The following is a 7,304-nucleotide window of genomic DNA, read 5'->3' on the forward strand; positions in this document are numbered from 1 at the left end:
TTGGGCTTCCAGCCCCTTAAGTGTGTGACCCTATGGGTTCGGATACGTATAGACATGGCCCGAGTACTCCTACTCGGCCCAATAGTCGGTAGTGGCCTCTAGCAAGACGTGCCAACTCCTATACGCATACGAAGATCATATCAGACGAACCATCACAACATAATATACATGCTATTCCCTTTGCCTCACGATATTTGGTCTAGCTTCAAGCTGACCGCTCTTTCTCGATCCTGTGATTCGGAATCCCTTTGTAGGTTAACTCTTAACCGTACGTAGCATGGCCATGCATTTTCGGATCCGATCACTCGAGGGGCCCAGAGATATCACTCTCAATCAGAGAGGGGCAAATCCCATCTTGATTGACCATGTCTCATAGCATGCTTCTTGAAAAACCCGAAAGCTACCTTTATAACTACCCTGTTACGGCGTAGCGTTTGATAGCCCCTAAGTAGGTCGATCCACATCTAGAATACATGCGACAATCTCAGGTCTAAGGACAAAGCGTATATGTTGTTTAAAGAGAGAACTACTTCTCGTGTTGGGTCAGTCCTAACACATGTCTCCACATGTGTCCACATTATTAGTTCAACATCTCCATGTCCATGACTTGTGAAACATAGTCATCAACTAATACATGTGCTAGTCTAATATTCATGTGTGTCCTCACATGAACTCCGACTAGGGACAACTTTAGAATAACCATACAAGTAAAGAGTTTCACATACAATTCACATAATTGCAAATCAATTCAAGTAGCCTTTAATGGATATTCAATGAACACAATATACAAATCATGGATACAAATGGAATATCATCATCTCTATGATTGCCTCTAGGGCATACCTCCAACAGTCTCCCACTTGCACTAGAGTCAATCTAGAAGGTACCTAATACCCATAGCTCTTACATGCGCATCATGCTTAGCCTGCGGGAGTGGTTTTGTCAACGGATCAGAAATGTTCAGATCCGTGTGTATTTTGCATATCTTGATCTCACCCCGGTTAACGAAGTCTCGAATGAGATGAAATCGCCGCATTACGTGTTTGTTCTTCTGGTGGTTCCTTGGCTCCTTTGCTTGCGCAATTGCCCCATTATTATCACAGTAGAGATTCAATGGGCTGGACGCATTCGGGAACACACCAAGCTCAATGAGGAAATTCCTTATCCAAACACCTTCCTTCGCGGCTTCCGAAGCCGCGATGTACTCGGCTTCTGTCGTAGAATCGGCCACCGTCTCCTGCTTGGAACTCTTCCAACTAACAGCACCACCATTTAGCGTGAACACAAATCCTGATTGTGACTTTGAATCGTCTCTGTCGGTTTGGAAACTAGCATCGGTGTAACCTGTTACAACGAGCTCCTCCTGACCTCCATAGACGAGGAACATATCTTTAGTCCTTCTCAAGTACTTAAGAATGTTTTTCACCGCTGTCCAGTGACTCTCACCTGGATCAGATTGGTGTCTACTTGTCATACTTAGCGCATATGAAACATCTGGGCGAGTACTTATCATTGCATACATGATAGATCCAATAGCCGAGGCATATGGCACTCTACTCATGCGATCCCGCTCATCAGCAGTCGAAGGACACTGAGTCTTGCTGAGATGTATGCCATGTGACATAGGCAAGAACCCTTTCTTTGCCTCTTCCATGCTGAACCGCTTCAACACTTTGTCAATATAAGTATCTTGGCTCAAACCTATAAGCCTTCTCGATCTATCACTATAGATCTTAATGCCCAGAATATATGCCGCTTCCCCTAAGTCCTTCATTGAAAAACTATTTTTCAGTGAAGTCTTTACGGACTCAAGCATAGGAATGTTATTTCCAATCAGTAATATGTCATCCACATATAAGATTAGAAATACTACAGAGCTCCCACTAACCTTCTTGTAAACACAAGACTCTTCTTCGTTCTTGGTGAAGTCAAACCCTTTGACCACTTCATCAAAACGAATGTTCCAACTCCTAGATGCTTGCTTCAATCCATAAATGGATCTCTGAAGCTTGCATACCTTTCCAGCATTTTTCGGATCGACAAAACCCTCGGGCTGTATCATATACACGTCCTCAGCTAGGTTTCCATTCAGGAAAGCTGTCTTGACATCCATCTGCCATATCTCATAATCGAAATATGCAGCTATAGCTAGAATAATCCGAATGGACTTAAGCATCACTACGGGCGAGAAGGTCTCGTCGTAGTCAACTCCTTGAACTTGTCGAAAACCTTTTGCGACAAGTCGTGCTTTATAGATGTGAACATTTCCATCCATGTCCTTTTTCTTCTTATAGATCCACTTGCACTCTATGGCTTTAACACCATCAGGCGGGTCAACCAAGTTCCAAACTTGATTGTCTCCCATGGACTCTATTTCGGATTGCATGGCACTCTGCCATTTTTCGGAGTCTGGGTCCATCATTGCTTCTGCATATGTCGCAGGCTCATCATTGTCCAACAATAATATTTCTCGCATTTCGCGGAGCCTTGCCGACCTTCGTGGTTGTGGCGGTGCTTCTCTTGCCATGGGTATCTCAACTTGTTCTGCTACGTTAGCATCACTCATTGATTCTTGCCCGATTGGCTCATCTTGAACTTCTTCAAGATGCACTGTCTTTCCACTCTTTTCTCCTTTGAGAAACTCTTTCTCTAGGAAAACCCCGTTCCGAGCGACAAACACTTTGCCTTCTAATCGGTTGTAGAAATAATATCCCAAAGTTTCCTTTGGATATCCCACGAAAATGCACTTATCCGACTTGGGTGTGATCTTGTCCGACTGAAGTCGCTTGACAAACACTTCACATCCCCAAATCTTTAGAAAAGACAAACTGGGAACCTTTCCAGTCCATATCTCATATGGTGTCTTAACTACGGATTTAGATGGTACCCTATTTAGTGTGAAAGCTGCTGTTTCTAGAGCGTATCCCCAAAATGACAACGGTAGGTCCGACTGGCTCATCATTGATCGAACCATGTCTAACAAAGTTCGATTACGTCGCTCGGACACACCATTTCTCTGAGGTGTTCCAGGCGGCTGAAATTGTGGAACAATTCCGCAACTCTTTAGATGATTGCTAAACTCGTGGCTCAAATACTCGCCTCCACGATCAGATCGTAAGGCCTTAATTTTCTTGCCACGCTGATTTTCAACTTCATTCTGAAATTCCTTGAACTTTTCAAAGGTTTCAGACTTGTGCCTCATTAAGTAGACATAGCCATATCTACTAAAATCATCAGTAAAAGTTATGAAGTATTGGAATCCTCCTCTAGCCGTCGTGCTCATTGGTCCGCATACATCACTATGTACGAGTTCCAACAAGTCTACTGCTCTCTCAGGAAATCCTGTGAAAGGCGTCTTGGTCATCTTGCCTAGCAAGCAAGCCTCACATGTCTCGTATGATTCAAAATCAAACGAAGTTAGAAGTCCATCAGAATGGAGCTTCTTCATGCGCTTTTCACTTATATGACCCAAACGACAATGCCACAAGTAGGTAGGACTCAAATCATTAGGCCGAGGCCTTTTAGCACTTACATTACAGACAGGTGAACCATCAAGATTTAAAACAAATAATCCATTCACAATGGGTGCAAAAGCCATAAACATATTATTCTTAGAGATCACACAACCATTGTTTTCACTCGCAAATGAATAACCATCCCTCATCAAACATGAAGGAGACAAAATGTTTCGACTTAAACTAGGAACAAAATAACAATTATTCAACTCCATAATAAATCCTGACGGGAGGTGGAGTTGCATCGTCCCGACGGTCAAAGCAGCAACTCTTGCATTATTGCCCACGCGGAAATCAACTTCTCCTCTTTCCACACTTCTACTTCTTATCATTCCCTGCATCGAATTGCAAATATGAGCAACCGATCCGGTATCAAATACCCAAGAATTAATAACTGTATCAGCGAGAAATATGTTGTCTATAACATTAACAACAAGCGTACCTGAGGTAGAAGTACTCTTACTTCCGCCGTTCTTCAACGAAGCTAGGTACTGCTTGCAGTTTCTCTTCCAGTGACCAAGTTCATGACAGTAAAAGCACTCTTTATCTGGAGCAGGTCCAGGTCCAGCTTTAACCTTGGGCGGTGGGTTTGGCTTGGACGTTCCAGCCTTGCCCTTCTTCTTCCAAGAATTGCCCTTCTTCTTAAAGCTGGGCTTGTTCTGTATCGCCATCACATGGCTGGTACTAGCACTTTTCTTAATGTCAGCCTCTGCTGTCTTGAGCATACCACACAGCTCATTCAATCCCTTCTCCGTCCCATGCATATGGTAGTTCGAGATGAAGTTCCCATAGCTAGGCGGATGAGAGGAAAGAATGAAATCAGTGGCCAACTCTTGGCCCAGTGGGAAGCCTAGCTTCTCCAACCGTTGAGTGTAACCAACCATCTTGATCACGTGTGGTCCTACTGCTGCGCCTTCTGCTAGCTTGCTCTGAACAAAGGCCTTAGACACATTGAACCTTTCAGTCCTGGCCTGTGTTTGGAACATGTCTCTAAGCGCCACGATCATATCGTGCGCCTCATGGTTTGTTTCGAACTGCATTTGCAGCTCGGGTTCCATGCAAGCAAGCATAAGGCAGCTTACTTCAAGGTTAGCATCACATGCTTTCTTGTAAGCATTCTTAGCAGCAGCGGGTGCATCCTCAGCAGGTTCTTCTGGTAGTGGGTTGTCTAGAACATCTTCCTTTTTCTCAGCCCTGAGAACAATTCTCAGGTTGTGGATCCAATCCGAGTAGTTTGTTCCATTCAACTTGTCCTTCTCAAGGACCGAACGCAAAGCAAACGATGTGGTGGTGTTGCTAGGTGCCATTTTAATCTACAACAAAAGTAATGCAAAATACACTAAGACAAACGTATCCATGATAGAGCAAATTACATTAAACTATTTTAACAGAATCTACTCCCACTAAAATCAATATCCCTCTATTGAAACTTAGTGATTCAGAATCCACAACTAACAAGTCTACTAGTGAGCTTTAGCATCACCGCTAGCAAACGAGGTAGATCGGTAAGCAACTTTTGCTAATCATATCACATATGACTCCTGTTGTTGGGTGACATCTCTATGTCTCGGCGCCCAACCTTTATGCCCCAAGGTCCTTAACCGTTAAGATGACCTCGTTAAGCAAACCAACCCTTATGCGTGTAAGTGTCCGACACAAACCCATCTAGTCAAGGAAAACTAGTGGCACCCTAATTTCATAGACCCACCACTAATTGTACAAGACATGGGACGGTGCAAGTTTTAGTTGGGAGGGCATACTAACTTAAAATTTGCGAGGGATCGTTCTACTTCTAACATCACAGCATGCAGAAAGTAAAACATAAACAGAATAGCATTCACACAGCTTGTGACACAGTATGGCCCATTTTCATATGGTGATCTCCATCTCCATAGAACCTGTTCACCATGGTGATCTCCATCTCCATGTTCCATGTGCGCCATCCTCCTGGTGATGAGTCCTCCAAGAACTAGAGCATGCTATTACGCCTAATAGCTAGTAAAGAATCTAGTAATGAAGATTACATAGTTGCTTGGATCATCACAGATTGGTACGCAGACCATTAAATACAATAAAGTGACAAGACATATGGCTCCTGCCGTGTTGCCGTACGCGCGACACGCAGGTCACGAATTAGTTACACACATGCATCACATACACAAGGGGGCTATACTGATCACAAGATACATCCTGCAAAAGAGAGTTAGGCGTCCTAACGTTCCAAACTTCGGAGGCCCGAAACTCCATCTTCCAAGCCGAATTTGGCAAATCTAATTTCGCCGAAAATGGCGAAGCGGTTGAAATTCACGTGTAACTTTTTCTGTAGATCAATTTTCGTATAGAAATCGCCCCGATCCGAGATCATACCGAAAAGTTACGGCTGATTTACCGAAGCATGCGCATACGGCAAAATCCCGACCCCGGCAGTAGATCCCATCTACCATTGCACATCTAATGCGCCTGGCGTATGACCCTGGATCTCGATTCGACCAATCATATTGATCTTCCCTCACTGCAACTGGATTTACGTGTATCACTTAACTCCGATGGCGAAAACCGACCGGTAGGAGTATGTCGTTACACTACCATTGCAGCAAGGGCACGAAACCAGGACATAGATCAAACAGAAAACTCGCATATCTCCATATGCACACATCCCGAATCCAAAACTAAGCAGCTAAGGATCTGATACCACTGTTGGGATACGAGGTAGGCTACGCTAGCGCAAATAAAAATTTCTACCGCGTATAACCAGGAAGAACTGCCGTATAAGGATCACGGGATTACCACTCGACGCACTACTGGTGCGGAAGATGTAGATATGCATCGGTGCAGTGAAGACGATCACGTAGTCGTTCGTAGTCGAACAACGTAATCGTACGTAGTCGATCACGTCCAGCGGCTCCTCAGCAGCTCGTCCACGTGCACAGCAAGATCGCCTCCGGTGCCGCGGCTCGTCGTCGGCTCGTCGTGGCTCGTCGGCGGCTCGTCGATGGTTCGTCCAAGTGCTGCAGGCGCAACACCTCCAAGGTATCCACACGTGCAGGGAGGAAGCGTCGCAAGCCGGATTGCTAGATTCGCGAGTTGCAACAGGCGAGGGCGTGGGAGGCGCGGCAAGTGTGTTCAGCCAAAAGGTGTAAACCCTAGGGCGCCCCCACCCCTCTATTTATAGAGGTTCCTGATGGGCCTCTGGATCCGAGGCCCATTAGCACTCCTAAACCTAATCCAACTCGGATCAGATCCGAATTGGGCTTCCAGCCCCTTAAGTGTGTGACCCTATGGGTTCGGATACGTATAGACATGGCCCGAGTACTCCTACTCGGCCCAATAGTCGGTAGTGGCCTCTAGCAAGACGTGCCAACTCCTATACGCATACGAAGATCATATCAGACGAACCATCACAACATAATATACATGCTATTCCCTTTGCCTCATGATATTTGGTCTAGCTTCAAGCTGACCGCTCTTTCTCGATCCTGTGATTCGGAATCCCTTTGTAGGTTAACTCTTAACCGTACGTAGCATGGCCATGCATTTTCGGATCCGATCACTCGAGGGGCCCAGAGATATCACTCTCAATCAGAGAGGGGCAAATCCCATCTTGATTGACCATGTCTCATAGCATGCTTCTTGAAAAACCCGAAAGCTACCTTTATAACTACCCTGTTACGGCGTAGCGTTTGATAGCCCCTAAGTAGGTCGATCCACATCTAGAATACATGCGACAATCTCAGGTCTAAGGACAAAGCGTATATGTTGTTTAAAGAGAGAACTACTTCTCGTGTTGGG

Source organism: Setaria viridis, chromosome 1, assembly GCF_005286985.2.
Source record: "Setaria viridis chromosome 1, Setaria_viridis_v4.0, whole genome shotgun sequence".
In the NCBI taxonomy this organism is placed as follows: Eukaryota; Viridiplantae; Streptophyta; class Magnoliopsida; order Poales; family Poaceae; genus Setaria; species Setaria viridis.